Raw genomic sequence first — 19,565 nt, 5'->3', positions numbered from 1 at the left:
CAGTGGTGAAACTAAGGGGTGAAAAAACTGAGAAAGGGAAAAGAAAGAGGCAGTGTTTCTTGGGACAATGTTATGGAGCAGGACCCAAGCCTAAAAGTTATATTTGCCTGGATATTATGTATTTTTCTGTACTCTGATAATGATTCAAGCCGAACACAGAAATTAAATGATAACCTTATAAGTATGACCCTTTGAAATTATCCACCATTTGTGATGGCAATGGAAATGTTCTAGCATCCTGAAAGGAAAAATAGAGCCATGTGTTTTGATGTTCATTCATTTATATACTCATTGATCTTTTTATTCCTAACATTTTACATTCATGCCATTATTAATGGTGAGTAATTCTGTGTTGTTGGAATGCTGTCCTGAGCCTTTGGAACCCTTATAATCAAGCCTACATTTTTAGTGAATAAAGCCCACTACGTAGTACAGGAGACGATTTGGGTAGGCTTTCAACGGCACTTGAATTGTGTTGTGCATTGTATTTGTTTCTCGAGGAGCCGATGGAAACATAATGTGCTGTCAGGTCCATGTTCAAAGAGCATGCAGTGACAGTGTGTTTTTGTGTTTGAATACAAATGCTAGGTATTCTTTAACATTCCAGTGGTCCCGCCACAACCTCACAGCACGATCTTCTCCAGTCAGTTCCCCGTTTTTTGTGTAGATGAGCTTTTGGGGAGAAAGGAGAAAAAAAACCCTGCACATGTCAAGTGAAAGCACCAACAACTGGATGATGCTTTCATCTGCTCTTGAAGACAGGGGGAAAAACATAATAGAGGGAAACTTCTTCAAAGTGTGGCAGGGTTACAAAGTGCCATGCTTCGAGGAGATGTGCTCCTACATGTTGCGATATTTAAGCATAAATGGAAACGCGTTTTACGTCTACATATTGATATGAAAGTTGGAAATCTCAAGGGCAGTCATTTGACAAATGTGAGGAGCGAGTGCAGAAGGGAGACAGCCTGTCAAGGGCTTATTAGGGTCAGACGGTGGAAAATATGAAAATAAAAACAGTTTTGACTACGCTGAGTGCCTCCTTCCATGAAACCGATAAGACTCGGAGAACGTCACTGTGCAGAGTTGTGAAACCACTGCAGCTGCGTCTACTAATGAGCTGCTACAGAAAACGGATTCCACACTTTAAAGAGTCGAGAGACTACAGTTGCTTCGACTACAGCGGCTGCTGGAGGCAAGTTTGGATCAAAACCGCGGCACGAGAAAGATGTCAGAGGCAGGAAGTGACACGGCTGCAACTGGAGACAAGTGTCAGAGGCTTGAAAACTGAGGGAACAGACAGGAAAGGGAGCACTGGGGACACTGTAGGCCCCTTTTCGTTTCTGAGTGGAACAGCATCACCTGTCATTTGTGTGTGGTGGAACACTATGAGGGTGAGAAATGTCGACAGCATTTGAGCTTTTTGGCACTCACTTTTTCAACTGGCTGATACACATGCAGGTTCTCTCTGTATACTTTCTGCGACCTGAATGCTCTGCCTCTTACTACACAGCCTTAAATAATGAATTACCTCTGAGGGGGATCATAAGGAAAGAAAAGTTTTCTCACTTTCATGGTACTGTGTGAAGTCACAGAAAAGCTTTTGTGGAGAGATATCAAACTTTTGGCAGGAAAAATATTAAATGATAATGTCTCATGATAGTGGTCTGTACAACTGTTGAATATATCTTTCACAACTTTCCAAACTATGGAGTTTAAAAGGTTTTACCAGTGCAAATGAAAGTGTTCAAAGAACATGCTCTACATTGGCCAGTAGATGGAGTATGCACAAGCAGGAAAGGTTTGGACACTTTAACCCTTCCACACAAGCCCCCTAGTGGCCAGAATGCCGGGATCCTGTCGTTGCTCATGTCAGATATTCAGTTGCATTGTAACTCTTTTCAGTTAGTGCAGTTTTGATCGACAACTCTTTTATTCAGTAGAGAAGAGTATAAGCTCTCCAATGGTGTATGACAAGTTTCATTGGAATTTTATAACAATGATTGAGAACCCTGCGCAACAGTATGAAAAGTTGCTTCAGCACAGCTTTGCACATTCAACCGTAATGCAGTAATATACAAGCTCATGTTGAGGTGTAATTGCTTTTTTCCTTCGGATGTGTAAGATTTTACAAATTTTGCCAACTCATCAGCATGGCTAAAGCAAAGGATACATTTAATACATCTAATCTAGTATTGTGAATGGTACAAGTGTTTTGCTTCATCTAAACCATTTTCCAAATCTTTGTGCAGTTAAGAAGCCTTAAAATAACCCCCCCCCCCCCACCCCCAATGGGCTATGATTGGTAGATTTGGCATTTTCGCAAAGGGGTTACTGTTGAGTTTTTTTTTTTTTTGGTAATACAGTTGCAGTTTTATACAATTTTCTATTGACCCACACTGAATTTATGTGCCTTTGGTGTTATGAGGAGAATATTTGACTGCAATTTTACAAAAGTACAGCGCTGAAAACCTTCCTCTCCCTTCCTTTATCTCCCCTTCCATGAGTAGCTCTCTACTCAGTATAATGACCATGACCATTTGAACACCTTGTGAAGAATGCATTTAAAGTGTGCATAGTGTTGGGTAATTAGCTGCTCCTGGGCACGAAGGGCTGGGGAAATCCAATTAAGTAATCTATGTCTTCTGATCAATGAATTTGCCTGAATCACTTTGCACCTTCACTAAGGTTTCAAGTCTGTCAAGTAGGAATGCAAAAAGCATTAGCTATATCGTATCATTAATGCTGTTCCAGTTTGGAAAACCTCCACTTCTGCAATTGCATTCTGGCAGTGTTCATAAATATAAGCAATCATATTCAAGCTATAATTGAATAATTAACGTGAGAAAGAAGTAGTAGTATAGACCAGGGGCAATCTGCTTATACTGACTTCTCTGTAGCCTAATGTGCCTGCACTTCTTAACTCCAATCTTTTACTTCTCAGGTATGCATTCCCAATATGTGTTCCCCTTTCTGAGCTGAAAGAGATCCGTAAATATTACTTTATCAACTTCAACTTTATCAGAGCATCTTTCAGATCTTCTAATCTATCCAACAAGTCTAAAATCATCTCTCTCACTCACTCTTTCTTAATCAGAAAGGTATGGCCATCTGCTGAAAACCAGTAAGCTAGCGGAAAACCCCCAAAATGTTCATTTATAACCGAAGCGTTTGACATGCAGCCAGCTAGTCCAATTAAAAAGGACATTATACCTATTTCAATACCAATTCCAAAGTCATAGTGTGATCTGTGTGCTTGTAAGTCATGTCAGACTGTAATACAATGCCTTGTTACTGTTGCTAACTGGCTCCATGTCATCTGCAGTGCCGGGAGAGTGTACTGCAGATCCTAATTTGCTGAGGACTCAATAGCCTTAACAGTGCATGAAATCTGTTTTGTTAGTAAACCTAATGCTTCTAGCATTTCTAAATTGATTGGTATCCTTGTGCTTTGTTATAGGGTCTGTCTGGAATATCGATGAGCCCTCCCTTTCGGAAAGAGAGACTTTGATTTTGCTTTGCTGGTTTTATTTCAAGTTTTTTGGAGCAGGGACTTGTGGGCAGGCTGCAACAGAGACGATGCCCTTTGCTGGGTGTCAGGCGTCTCTAAATCAAGCCGTGACAAGAACGGCACCATGCCATTATAATAATCATGCCCCTGGGAACAGCTGTCAATGTAGGCGATGGGTGTCCACTGACAAGGGCTTTGTCAAAACCCTGCCATCAGGGTCCTCTCACCCCTCCGCACTGACACAGTTGACAGTGCAGAGGGAAAAGAAAATTGCACATTCTTGAATTTTCTTGACTTGCGTATACACACTTGTGTTTTAAAGAACAAACGTTTGAGAATTTCATTTTTTACCCCATTCAGAACAGAAAGCCCAACTTGATTGCTTAGCAAAACAAAACACATAGTTGTGCTTTTTAAATGTCAGTTATTTAGTATTCCACAACAGTAAACAAAACTACTGTAGCAAGACCTAACTAGCTGACTGCCTGCAATATGCCTGCACAGCTGCCAGACTAAACACTGCGACTTCATGCTTTATTAATTTCTCTGTCGCTCAGCAGTGTGTCATGGTAGAGAAGATTGTGCTCGGGGAAACCACGTTTCTCTAAGCCACCATTTCCATGTATGCCTTCTATAGATGGCAAACTCAGATATTCAAGTGCAAACCTCTTGAAAGACACTCAATTTAATTGCGAGTGGTATGAATTCTAAGAGCCGCTACGCTTCCACTGCCCAGGTTACGCTAACAGTGCCCCTATACTAACAGCTAGGCCTATTGATTAGCTCCCAATACATATATGCTGAGCATTATTAGCAAAGGCTAACGGTTGTCTCTTACAAACAAAGCAAATATAACAATATCAAAAAATGACACAATGCAAATAATTGAAATGTTACAAGCAGTAATACGCACATCTTCGCTGTTTGTATGTATGCTTGCTGGACTTCCTCCTCTTCTGCCCCCTCCTCCGAGAATTTGTTTGAGACATGTTGATGAGTTGGCAAAATGAGTAAAATCTTCTAAAAACCGAAGGCAATTACACCTCAACGAGTGCTTGTATATTCCTGCGTAATGTTACAGTTGACTGCACAATACTATAATGAAGAAACCATTCTTGCTGTTTGTGTGAGGCATTGTTATAAACTTCAAATGACATGGGCCGGACACCGTTGGAAAGCTTATACTGTTATATATGGGATAAGAGTTATCAATAAAACCAGAATTAGCTGAAAAGAGTTACTACATCATAATAAACGTGGAATTTAGCATGTGCCTACCCCCACTTTATATTTCTGTGTTCATTTCACAAATGGATTGTTCAAGACAATAAATGACCATGGAATCATGAAAGGAATGTCTTTACATGTAAAACCAATGGTATGATTGCATATGTATTACATATTTAGTCACAGATGTTAATGGTAGAATGATGTGGTATAATTACACTAGAATTCCTCTTGTTTATTTTGCTATTCAGTGATCAGCATTGTTCACCCTTGTATTTGCATATCTTCGGGCTATTGTTGGCATACCTAGGCGCTATTGTCCAGTGTGTCATGCTTGGGGGCATAGTTGCAGATGAGACTGCAGGGTGGCGGTGCTTGTTAAATGGATGAACTACATGACACTGGGGACATTTAGAACCTCTGTATTTGCCATAGTTGTCATGTCTATTAGTGTAGATTGCACAGTTTGTTGTTTGCATTCATAGTTGCAGGAGCACTTAATGTCAATGTTGAGCAATCTCAGGATGCCCACACCCTGGCCACTAGGGGGCTTGCTTGAAGGAGTTAAGGCCCAGATTAAATCCACGTTGTCAGTCCACTTTAAGGACAAATGCTATTCAATGAAACAATACTTACGCTTATTAAGATCAGCTTTATTGGGTGACAGCAGGCTCGGGTGGCATAAGTAATAGGGCATGTGTCCCATTAGTGGGGGAAGCAAACAGGAAACAAGAATTTGGAGTTAGGGGAGACCAATGGGTGGAAGACAAAGATACATAGTGGAGTTTTCACCGTATAATATGGCAGTATAACCTCTAGGACAGAGACTGTGAATTTGCACAATCATGAGAAAAATGTGTTCTGTTTTTGGTTATAGGCCTGTGATGAAAATGATAAGCCATCTGCATTAATTTTTAAATATTTTGTTGTGGAGAATGATTACAAAGCGGTGGGCAGAGGTCATTAAGATCTTTTTAACTTTTCTTGTCTCAGTTGAATGTTCCTAATTGAAAAAAACTTTAGAGAGATTAAAGTAATCTTTGGACACCTCTTCAAAACTGTAGTTACTGGAATCATTCTCAATCAGTGAACGGTGATGGATAGGATGAGCCGAAATGGATGCAGCGGTTGAAGTCCTAGGGATTCGGTGAGCCTGTGGGACTCTGCTCCCATCGCCTCTGCTCCCGTCCTACCTACACAGCCGCCTATCCCTGCGATTCCTTCCATCATTCACTCATACTAAGACCATAATTTGCATTCAGAAAAATATCCAACACTTGAGAGCAAAATGGATCAAAGCATTAGAAAGTTAATGATGTGTACCTTTTGATCAAACACTCACTATGGGTATCCAACCATCCACATATTTGTTCAGTTGGCACTTTCCATTTTTTATCTTTGGTAGATAATGTAGCAACACGACTTATATCAGGGATGCTAAGCTCTAGTCCTGGAGAGCTGCGGTAGTCTGCAGGAATCGGTCTGCAAAAGCATTGGGAAGGTGTATACATATATACACTACATAAACAAGGCCAACATTTAGTGTTTTTTTCCCCACTTTTGTTCAGAGACCCTCCTACCTTACCATAGTTTGTAGAGTCTTCCCTGGGTTTTGTATGTTTGTATTATAAATTATATCATGAAACCTGGGCTGTTTTGGTGTTGAGTAAACACGAGAATCTGCGCCAAAGTAGTCTATTCAAGAACTATATCCTTGAAGTTCTCTATTGAATCTATATAATGGTCAAATTATATTAGAGGTAAATTCCCTATAATTGTTTAAGAATAAAGTAACTTTTGTTACTTACAGTAATGTCTTATTGTCTAGAATGTGTTGTAGGCTGTAGCATTAAGATTTGTCTTCACTGGCACTAGGGGCCTAGCTAAAACCATGAAACAACAGCTCCAGACCAAGGAGTGTGCAGATACTTTTGGTCATATAGAGTATGTTTTGTCAATTGCTGTACATATTGCTCACAGGTGATTTCCTAATTGGTTAGCCACAAGGTTTGTTACTTTCAAAGCAAATACTGCTGTTGGGTAATACTCATGTTTCCCACCCCTAACAAACCTATTGTCACTTGTTGAGTTGACTGATTTCATATAGACAGTGCTGTCATTTTCTCACTTTTAACATCAGAAAGCCACGGGCCTCTTTCAACCCTAGGCCCAAGTGCAGTTGAGCCCATTGCACTCCCACTAGCTCCGGCCCTGCAACAAACAAACCGCAAGGCTTTGAACCTTCAAACTGTCAATCATGAATACTAATAAGCACCATAATGTATTTGCTCGTCTTAGAATGTTGAAGTAGCGGTTTCATTTTATGTAAAGCCATGGCTAATAATCCATCTGCATATTAATGTATCACACTTGTGCCTTAACTACTTCAAGCACACACTGATTAATTACATATTACTGTACTATGAATTCATTAGCTGAATTATATCTGTGAAAACTGAAAATGAAAGCTTTCCATATAGATGATTTATATTCTGTGTAAACATGATTTATGGCTCATTAGCAATGCATGCAGAAAGTTTTCAGTGGTCCCTGTAGCTACATTTGCTATTAAGGAGCACTGATTTTCCACTGTAAGGAGCATTGCACATTCAACCTGAAGAGCCAATTGAACTTATCTGAAGCCTTGCTTTCAGAGAAGGTGCAAGATAAGGTATGACACTAATTCATTGAATGAAAGGGGCAATGACACAAGCAAAATAGTTGTCCATCACTGTCCTCTCCTGCTCCGTATTAAGCAGTAGTAGGTCAGGTCAGCAGGCACGCCATATTCCACAGCCATGTTGGGAAGCCACCAATCAAGTGCCACTTTGAATCAAAAGGACTGACCAAAAGGTTAACACCATTTGATTATGAAAATTTTCAATTCCAGCAAGGGAGTCAATAACGCGTTCTAAAATTCTAAAGTCTTTTGACTGACTATATATTTATCTAACAAATCTATTAGTATAACACTTATCCTAATCCTTGTAGCAGAAGTTTGTTTTCTTGTGATGGCTAATCTGACCACCCTTTAAAGTGATCCAATTCAGTCATACATTACATCTGTTTCCCTCTTAGCAGGGAAAGAGAACAGGTGCAAAGCACTTAAGCCACTGACATCAGTTTACATATGGACACTATTATAATTTCAGGATAAACACTTCCATTACAGCATACCAGACTTGGATGTCTGCGCAAAGGGTTCAAGAACAGATTACAAATATCTTTGATGTTGTTTACGCGGGTGTACATTTGTGGATATACTTGTTTTCTCCTGCATCTAACATAACGACTGTGTAAAGAGTAAAAAATAATCTCATTAGTCGGACCCATAAATCTCATTATGCCCAGCGCAGTTGTCTGCGCTTGTTTTGGTGTGTCTTGAGAAGATTGCACATTGTTGCGCTTCAGTGGAACCTGCATATTAATTTCACTCTGCAGTAAGCACAATGTGTACAGGAGGCAACGCTACGCTGAATTCATCTCAGTTTATCCAAAGAGCAAATTTCTTCTTTGCAGCATATAAAATCAATGCAATTTCAATCAAAAGCTCAAATCAAAACCTACGATACAAGCAGAGCCGAAAACCATTTCTTTTTTTTTCTACCTCACCCTGTGAGGAAAATGACTGGTATGAATCTACAAATTCAAGGTGATTTGTTTATGTGATCATCGTGCACTGGATGGAATAACATCGAAGGGTGTTTTGTCTTTATTTACCTGTATCGATCTGCTTTTGACAATGGTGTAGATGAATGTTTGAAGGGAAAATTGAAACCAATTGAGGCTGACAGAAGAGTTGGTCGAACACAGCTGCACATTAAATGCCTTTTTGTGTGCCCTTACTATAAACACTAGCTTGAGCTTGTGCTGAGACTATAAAACAGCCTGTCTTTGATGTTCCACATAAAAAAATTACACCTTTACCAAGAATGAAGTCTGCATAGTATTCTGCATATATTCTGGAAATTCAATATTTATACAACGTACTGTATTGAATTTTCTAGTTTGTGCCACACTGTTTTATTGATTTGATACATGCAGCACTTGCATTGCTGCATTAACACACCAATATGGGTATAGCAGATATCCTTCTACAAGGACACCTGGTAATTTTATAACCCTCAATATATAGGCTAAAGAATGACCATTCCCTCCAGCACTGATTTCCAAGGGATGGTCTGATGTATGTCTTCTTTTCCGAAAGGGGAAAGTGAAAAGTAGTAGCCGATTCTCTAATAGGGCGTTCATTCATTACTCTTGAGTGAGCAACCGCTAAACAGCTCCTAACGGCCCTCACTGCGCTGATTTCCCATGGTAGAGGGTGAGAGGCCCAGCATTAATTAAGTGGCTTGCAGCAGAAGTAGTAATGAACATAGTACCTTGTAGGCTTTTTTAGTAACTAAATAAGCTGCGTGCTAAATCAACTAACTCCCCTCTCCAGGCCAGAACAGGGCCAACTGAAAACTCAGGCATTGTTACGAAGAGCAACTGCTTTTTGACCCCTCTCATTCACACTGTTCATATTCAGCTTCAGTGTATTTCAAGGTTTTTGTGCTGAATTATACGTCCGTTTATTTTTATATATTCTGTTCACTGTTCCCACGACAGAGGAGGGAAGCGTCGTTGACAGCAGCTTTTAGCATGGTTGACAGCAGCTTGTAAGCTGGTAAATTTCTGCGCATTGACTTAGAAAATGCTGTTTTATCACCTGTCCCAAAGTGTGTACCTATAACGGTGTATGTGTTTACTTTGCCATGCACGAATGGTATTTGTTTTATTTTATTTTTTTCATTTTGTCATTTCATCATTTAATTCTGAAAATGAAATGAAAAAAATATTCTTAACCCCATTCTATGCTATGGTCTCACATCACATTTGTGCCATCTGCACAAAGAAAGAACAGCAGAAAGCACTGCAGCTTAAACGCATCCTTTGTCAATGACACAAACTGTGCCTGGCGATTAGCCAGGGGTCACTGATGCAGCGCTTACCTAAGGAACCTTGCATCACTTAAGTCCTCCCCACCCCAGCAGCAAAATCACCTGTATCCCACCTCAGTAAGCTGCCAGCCATATAAACCAGACTGCATCTATCAATGTCTTGGCTATGTCTTAGGCCTCAGCACATATGGGGCAATGTTTATATGAATCTATCCTTTGTGTAAGAACTAGTTTATGACTTTTCTTACATCAACCAACTGTGATGAGTGGGTGGGTGAGTGGGCCTTGGTGGTCCCATTCCCTGTCCCTATTATGTACGCATATATTTTAGTTAAAGTATATTTGAGCCATTTAATATATGTTATTAAATCATGTTCATCCAGAACATTAAGTTGTGGATGTTGACTGATCAATAGCCAACAATCAATGGCAAACCCAGAACTGTTATGCTGGTAGTCAGTGTTTAATTTAGAACATTGTTGCTGAGAACATGAATCAATTGAATGTTGAGGTGCTCTATTGTCACTCAAAAATTGTCACTTGTAAAATTTTTAAATTTAAATCCAGGAACCTAAACAGACAATGTGTAATGACTGAGTAATCTATAGGATCAAAATGGCTGGAATATTAAGTAAATGTGACTTGGCTTGTATAAACAAATATGTTTCAGGTATATACCACTTTAAAGTTTAACACAACAGAAAGAAGTTACAGAAAAATACAACCATTATCCTAACCATTAGACCGTGGTATTGACTTGCTTCGACTTCACCACTCATTCCTGTCAAACCCTGGTGAAAAAACTGTGAAACACTTCCCTCTGTTGCTCAGTGGTCACAAAAGGCTCAGGTGTTTCCTGATGCAATTTCCCCAATAGTTTCTGCAAACTGACAGGTGTATGCTACATATACTCTCTTTGCGTTCAAATACTTCACTTGAAGTTCAATGAATGATCATAAAAGACAGATCACCAAATCCAAAGTTTTGGTCATTTTAATGAGCAAAATGGAAGCGATCGGCCATGATCTTGGCAAATAAAACTGACTTGGCAAGGTTCTTACGTTCGTCGTCTTTAGTGCAAACCCGGCTAAGGGTGGATGAACTGTCAGGAAGTGAGTAACGGGAGGCTATGCTCTAAATGTGAGCCGATGAAAGTGTCTCAGAATATACTGAAGTTATCCTGCATTTCTGAAAAAGAAAAATTGATCAGACTGTAAGGTTTGCTGTCTCTGATTGACTAGCTGATTAGTAACACATCCGCAAATCTGGGCCAGTGACCAAAATAGTTTGTCTTTGCAGATCTAATGTCTGGTGGTATTTTTGGAGATGAGTCGAATGTCTGGTTGTGGTGGTGGTGGTGGTGGTGTGTGCGTGTGCGTGCATGTGTGTGCGCTAGTGGAAACACATTGATGAGATATGCTGGTTTCTGATCTCAGCAGGCAGCGTGCCCAGTCAGCCTTTGTATCGTCCCCTTTGTTTGCACAGCTACTCTCATTTGCCCGTGACCATGTGAGTGGTTGTCTAAAGACTGACAGTTTCACACATCAACACCTGTCCCTGCTGGCTTCCAAGCAAGGTCATCATAGGCTCGGGTTGCTGTTGATACAATATTACAGGAGCATTGTTAACATTGTGAGCTAGCTGGGGTATCACAGAAGCTTTCCTCTTTGCCATTATTTCACATAAAATCCAATGACAACACTAGATTTTGCACAGAATCTCAAGGCTTTCAGGGAAACATATCTGAGCTATGGACCACAGTAGCATACTTCTGGAGATGAAGTCAGAAAGTGTGGCCACTGCCAGGTGAATGACTAACTGCTGATCCTGTAAGCAAAAATATTCTTTACGAAATGCAATTCTGCAAATAATTATTTTGTTGTAGATTTCACTATTCTGGGTGTGGCTTGGCTAGGGACCAAGAGCCATGGCAAGTAATTTTCAGAAACCCGCCGTCTGCCTGACAGACATGTTGAATACAAAATAGATGTGTGAATGCAGTGAGAACCTGTGACAATAAAACAAGTTTGGGCAGCCTTGGACCAGTGGAATATCCATTCTGTCTTTCTCTCTCTCTCTCTCTCTGAGCATGTTGATGTGTCTGGTGTATGACCAAAAGATTTACAATACAAAACTAATTTTATTTATCCCTTTGGGGCAATTTCTTACTGAAAATCAGCAATGCACAATGTGTGAGAGAGGACATGTAACAGACAGACAGACATAATATAAGGAGATATTGGGTTAAAGGGAAAAAAGAATCATTAGGTGTTCATTAAAATGAACAGAATAGATGATAAAAATGAAAGCCTTCCCAGCCTGGGGGGTAATAAGGTAACATGGCTTTCTCTCTATGCGTGTTCTTACCATTTTCCAGTAATGAACAACATTGTAACAAAATGTGATTGCTGCCTTGAAACAAATTTCATTATCAAGTATGCCAGTCAGTTCCATGGGTCTAATTTTTTTCTCATGTCTGTCTGTCTGTGTTTGCACAGGAAAAGTTATAGAATAAAAAAGGATGACAGGGTGAACAGCTCTGCCTCATGATCGCTGTGACATTCAGGGGTTTGTGAAATAAGGATTTATTTTTAGAAACAAGGATTTGTTTTTAGAAACAAGAATTTCATTTTAGAAATAAGGATTGCACCTCTGGGTCACCGTAATAATGTGATGCCACAACAAAATGTAATTTTGAGCATTCCAATCTTTATTTATACAGGGAAATCACATGAGATTCAAACTAGTCCAGTGTCTGGTCCAGTTAAGCAGGGACTCTGTATTTCTTGTTATACTGTAATGTTACCCAGCACATTGCCATATGCATGGTATTATTATAGCAGGCATGCCATGTGATTGTGCCATACATCCTGGAATGGATTTTATGGGCTTTTTGCCATTGGCTCATTTTCTCTTCGAGCCGTATCTTGCTCCCGCTTGGCTAACACTATCAAAGCCTGCCAGCAGAAAATAATTACATGACAAAAAAGGAAAGCGTTAATATGGATTCCCTAAGTATTTTAATTTCAATATCAGCACATTTCCAGATTTCTGAGATGTGGAAGCAATTTCATTTCTTCTACAATAGGTTTCTAAAATTATTTCAGATTGTGCTGTAGCAGTGACAAAACAGTATCCTCAAGGTTTGTAACAGTGACTTTCATAGACCTTTTTCATTTTAGTAGTCAGTTATATATAGTATACATAGTATCCCAAACATTATGGTGGGGAAATGGGGGGGGGGGGACTATTTATAAAAATAATACAGTAATTTCTATATGGTGAAACCCAGATGCATACAAATGCACTTGTTTGGGAGATTGAAGAACTTTAACCACATGTGAATGGTTTGCTTGCAAATCTAAAATTGTGGAGTAGAGAGCCAAATCAATAAAAAATGTCCGTCCCAAACATTATGGTGCTCACTATATATAATAGTATAATACAATTACACTAATCCAATTGCTCAAATACAATTGCTCACAAGTGCTCACTTGACAGATGGCTTGAGAGGCAAAGAAACATATAAATTGGAGATCGACCCAAAGTCTCCAAATCTATCATCAGAAGCCACTGTCATGCCAATAGTTTTTTTTGGGAGGGTTTGTGGAAAAAAGCCTCTATTTAGCTATTTAGGGCAATCAACGAAATAACCATCTGGAATTAGCTAAATTCCACTTCCATCAGAGCCGTGTGTTATGGACAGATGTACTTAAATTAGGCTTTTTATAACTCAAACCAGTGGTGCATTTGGCATCAGAAGAAGGATACTTATGTTGAAGACCCACTGTGAAATATGGTGGTGGATCTTTGATGTTATGGGGTTGTTTTGCATCTACTGGTCCTGCGGCTCTTTTTAAGGTCATTGGAATCGCAAGTGGTATCATGAATGAATAATGATTAATTTTAGCCAAAAACCTGGTGTTCTTTGCCTGGAAGCTTAAACTTGGCCGCAGATGGATCTTTCCATAAGACAATGATTCCAAGCATACTTCAAAATCAACAACAAAAAAAGATTATCATAAAATTAATATTTTGCAGTCTCAGTCTCCAAAATTTGTGTTTTGAAGATGGTGGTAGTCCACAAGCACGGACTAAAGGATCTGAAGTGTCTTGAAAGATTCTGTTTGATGTAACAGTCCAAGCACCCAAATATATTCACCCATATTCATCCCTTAAATCCCCATAGAAGATGAATCAGTATTGTTATCCTTGCAAAAAGAAGGTGCATAAAGTAAAGAAACGGGTGTGAATATGTGTTCATTTATTTTTGGGAAATGTGTAATTTGAGAAAAGCATGGTTTTGGTTGATTTCACTAAATCATTAAAGTAGAACATGTTCTGTATGTTAGAGTTAAAATATAGCTTGTTCTTTTGTTATGTATTGTAGTATTTTTCCATCTTTATCAAGAGTGTGAATACTTATATACTGTAATAAATATTGAACAATAAATATGTAATAAACATTGGAAAAAATGCATTTCTTCATAAAGCTTGAAAATGAAACTACACTCCACCACATGAGTACCACATTTCACACTCAAACTCTGCTTTTAGCACTGTTACTTGACCTCAAAAAAGGCCACATAGCATCACAGTCAAAAGGTCTTTTGTCTTGAGAGGCAGGTATCTGCGAGGCTCTGGGATACTACTGGAAGGTCCGAGGGTCTGTGGATACATGCTTGCAGGCTGAGTGGTCTGCCTGCCCCCTAGGGACACGAGGTACAGGAAGCAGGACACTGTTGGTGAGTACTGTTAGCTGCCCTGCTGCTCAAGCTCGGTCTTGGAGTGGCAGGCAATTGGATAAAACTACAGGATGACAGGATTTTTTCCACCCAGTCTGTGGTCTGGCCATTGGATGCTGCTACAGGCCAGCTGTCCAACTCTTGTTTCACTTTTTTAGCACATGTGCGGAGTTCACAAGCGGAAGCATGGAGATTAACAAATTAACTAGAATGCATAGCCTGTATTATGTACTGTGATGTTGCGAGGAGAAATCACATACATAAAATAAATACATTGACAAAAAAATCTAATTGCATTACTATTATTACTTTTCGACTTAGGAGGTCTTCATCAGGCATATAATCACATGAAGGAAGTGAGAAGTACAGTGTATATATAGACACAGACAGATGGAGAGGCACACACACACACACACACACACACACACACACACACATATATATATATATATACTTTAACACTGTAAGCACACTGAACTTACTAGTATTTGGGCCTTAATAAAGGTCTTTGTTCAAAGAAGAAAAAAAATAAATGTAAACAAAAACACATAAATGGTGTATTACTGTATGGAGGTGTGATGCAAGTGTTTGGACATAAATGTATGAATTGTCGATTAAATGGAGGAAGAAACACATCGTTACCAATGTGAAGAAATATGGCCCGAACATTCGAGGGGGACGAACTAGAAATAAACCAGAAATTCAAAACAAAGGCTTAATGTCAAAATCCTCATTGAGACCCATTGGCATAGATCCAATATGTTTCATGCTGAAGAAAAACTCTCATGATCACCTCCTTTGTGCAGTCTGTCTGCTTTCTCAATGGCAATATATAGACCGTCTGTATCTCTTCTATCTGTCTGTGTCTATATATACTCCCCACTTCCTTCTTGTGATTGTATGCCTGGCGAAGACCTCTTGGGTCGAAACCTTGTGCTGTGAATAAACCACAAGGGAGCTTACTGCTGTCATCTGCCATTATGTTGTTCTTGACAGTTTTCTCGGAAGGAATAATAGGATGTTTTGCTGTTGAAGCATGCATAGATGCACACTTCAGATTTTGAACGAACGGAGTGCGCATCCGGGTACTTTATCCGTGCGCCGCACTACCGTACTTAAGTTTGGACTCACACTCCAAGATGAAGGCGTGCTCAATATGCGCACTCGGAGCATGGAAGTATGTGGTTTGGGACACAACTTTCTGCAACATTGTAGCTGACACCAGAAAAAACTGGATGGGGTGTGTTGTTTTTATACCGAAGAGAAACTTGAAAACATGTCTGTTCTTTATAAAACTTTGCGGACAACCACACTCACAGCTTAATGTCCGTAGCTCTATCGGACATTCAGAATAATTCAGTACATGTTGTTACATATTGTTACAAATGAATGACAATATAACAGTGTACTTTAATTCATTAAAAAACAGTTCATTTATTATTATATAATATCAAATAATCATTAAGTTCTTTTTTTCATTTCTGTTCCTAAAACAAAAAATGATTGACAAAAAATACAGAGAGTGAGGTAGGGAGACACATAGCTGAAAGGTTAAAGATGTAAAAGCAAAATTACGGGTAGGGTAATGTGACTAATCGATTGCTGCTCCTTTCAAACAATAAAATAAATAGATAATTCCTATTTTGATGCTGAAACAGAAGAAATTGAGTTCAAAAGTACAGACTCTTTAAGGGTTTTTTGTAATAATGTTATATTTGTGTTTCTTATTTACAGTACCGCCAGCTCTTGGCACTGTAAATCCAGGCACTGGTGTCACTATCCCACCAACAGAATAATATATAACATTTTCAGGAAACATGGGACAATGGCACGATCATATCTGAATACTTATAATCTTGATCATTTCAGTAGTCTTTGGAGTCACATCTTTGGATATAAAAAGTGTGTGTTTGATGGTATATTGCTGCCAGTGCAGGGGATATGTGCTAATTAAATTCACATCTGTCTTAAAATAATTGCACGGCTAATTAAAACCAATTAGCAAAAAAAGTGATCCTCAAGTGATTAGTGTCAAAACTGTCACGTCTGTACATTCTGAATAAGTAGCGCAGCATCTTTATACTGATGTTGCTTTTATCGAAAGATAATCATCATGATAGAACTGCCTCCCAGACATCAAGTTCTGATAATTTATGTGCAGTCATTTTTTTGTCTTTGCAGTTGAAATTGTCTTCATAAAATAACCCTGTCTGCATATTAACATTTTTGTAATAACTTGCTTCAAACTGTTCCTCAACACATTTCAGTCTATGTGTGGAGAATAAGGAGATGAGAAAGAGGAAGATAGAAGGCAATGCGTATGTAGTGGGAAGTCTTTGAACCGAGTACAGGGGAAGGTGTTCGGTGGACCTCACGCGGGGCTGCGGTCATGGCCCGGTGTCTCTTCACAGGGCCTGGCGGGGAGTGACATCACAGAGCTCTGTCGAAAATCAACAGTGGGTGCATTCACAGTGCAGAGATGCTGTATGTCATCAAATTTGCCCTTGACGCTTTTACAGAGTGAAGTACAAGAGTTTCCGTCATACAGAGCTGACAAACACGTATGCGTGCGGGCACACACACACACACATTCATTGTAGATACTGTTTGACAGGCATGCATACAAAAATGGCCCTATCATTGTATCTTTCACTGCTTGCATGTCTGCAGCAGAGATACATTTATGTAATATAAGTGTAATGTAGGTATAGTTCAGACCATACCATGCACCTCAGTGATGATCATTTCAGCTCCCCTCAGGAAGCCAGTCCAGCTTCTGTGTTAACACGTCCAGTTAAATACTGTGTGGAAATATTATGTAGCAATCAGGCTTCATGAATTACAGAAAATGTTGCTTACAATTACAGCTGGACTCAATTTTGTAATATCATTAGCCATGCCCATCCCAAAAAATTAAACATAACCCCATTGTGCAGAAACCTGGGAATCCTTGCCCATTTAGGGGGTGTTCTGTTTAAGGCTTTATAACTCCAAATGTGAGCATCACAGAGACATGGAAAATGGCTTGAATGAAGCAAGACAGTTGTATCATTTACAGTACTAACTAATACTTAGATTAGAATATATTCATTATTTCAGTAGATAAAACATGCCAGAAATACAAAAGAATCTAGGCAAGAAAGCAAAAATGAAGTTCTAATTTAGTTTGCAATGTAAAACAGGTACAACTATGCATTTCCTTGATGAGAAACTCCTTGACTGCATGTGTGCAAAATGAGGCTGATATGCAGAACTACTAAAGTCCTATGAAGAAAACTATAAGCAGTGTACCCTGGTATCCCTTACTATCTCCAAATCTTTCCCAAATGGCTAAATAATGCATTTCTGTAAATCATACAATAATATTATATTTTACTACTAATCAACTATATTGACTAATGAAACTCACATCTGCATGCTTTTCAAGTGGGAAATTAGATCTTTTCATCAATATAGCGGCATTCTCTGTTGTTGGTGAGCGAGAGATCGATGACCCCCCCCCCCCCCCACCCCCCGAGGTAAGGCAGAGTACTTAGGAGTTTGAACAGGGAGTGTGCACAAAGTATTCTGTCTTCTGTCTCCAGTGGAAGATGGAGATTGTATTCCACTCTTCTTAAATTGAGATAAATTGTGAATATAACTACCTTAACTGATGTGCAATTGCTACATGTTGCAGAGTACACTACACTACAAACAAAGCAGTATCAAGCAAGCAAGTATGGTATGAGTTAATATAGATGGTATGCTATTTCCTGGGCAAATAAGATAAGTAATATAAGGTGTAAGGGTTGATAAATCCCCATGAAATATGGAGACACTTTTTGGTGCTACAAAACATATTTTGCATGCACTGCAACTACCCTCATCGTTGTGACCTCAAATTGTGTGTGCAAGACTGGAATCATGGTTGATAAATGTGAGATGTCCTCTGATGTCAAACCTTAAAAAGTTGTGTAGTGTACATTTGGCCTAAGACAGCTTGCAGTGACCCTGAATGCAACTGCCCTCAGGTTATAGGTAAAGGTCACAGGTGGACTGTAGAATCTGTCAAGTATTCAAATTGTCTCCCAGAGCATACAATATATAAAGTATAATTACTTTTGGAAGTACTCTAAGTATTTTTTGTGAAGGAAAGGAGCAGGCATGTTGGGAAGCAGCTGCCAGCCTTGACAAGGTGCATTTGGAGACACGTATGACAGGGTAAATTCAGCATGCGTACTGTGTTTTATCTTCACAAGGAATGTGGCAGTAATTACACACCTGAGAGCAACTGATAAATACAGCTGGCAGGCTGCCCAGCCAAAGCTGCTAAAAGCATAATGTTTTATTTGAAATTAGATTAAATTGTACCTATAGAATCTTTTCTATAGGTAATGCAATTTTCCCTTTGACTCCAGAAAGTGAAATGTGCATTGAAAACACAGAATTGAGTTGAACTGTTGAGTGTACATCTTCAGTCAATTAATTTGTAGTCTGACTCACAGGATATAGACTGTGGGTATAAGCCTGCCATTGGCCGACTATTTCAGTCGGAATTCTCCTCCCCTTCCGCTATCTGCGTGTTACTGTTTTCAAAGTCCCCGTCGCTACGTGAATCAACAACAACCTGAAAATGGCAAGTTTTGACGAAGATTTGGATTGTGCAATAAGCCAGGCCTACTTGGTTCTTTCGGTGAATGGTTGTAGATATACAAAGAATATGTTTAGAACATTTGCTGTCTAACAGGGACGTTTTTGCATGTTTGCCCACCGGTTATGGAAAAAGTTTCATATACCAAGCATGGCCTATCGTCTGCAGTGAGCTAGCGAGGGTAAACACAGAGACATGGCGTGAAAGTGCCATAGTTTTGGTAGTGTCCCCCTTGGTAGTGATAATAGTAGTGCATAGCAGCAGCTATGATGGAAGCATTGGTTACATCTTGAATGAATGTGTTGCTTGTTCTGTATTTGTCTCCCAGAGCAGTTGTAGAGACGTTTCTTCTATTAATCAGCTTCCGCAGTTGGTGCAGTGTCCCCATGTCAGCACTGGATGTGGTCTTATAATATTCTTTAAGCATACGATCTGTGAAATTCATACCGCAATGAAAATCTGCGATGGCGGTGACAATGCCACTTTGTCGACCATGTTCAGTGTTTGCATTC

The sequence above is a fragment of the Anguilla anguilla genome, chromosome 11, assembly GCF_013347855.1.
Source record: "Anguilla anguilla isolate fAngAng1 chromosome 11, fAngAng1.pri, whole genome shotgun sequence".
In the NCBI taxonomy this organism is placed as follows: Eukaryota; Metazoa; Chordata; class Actinopteri; order Anguilliformes; family Anguillidae; genus Anguilla; species Anguilla anguilla.
The sequence above is the reverse complement of the archived record's forward strand: the minus strand, read 5'-3'. Positions refer to the sequence as shown.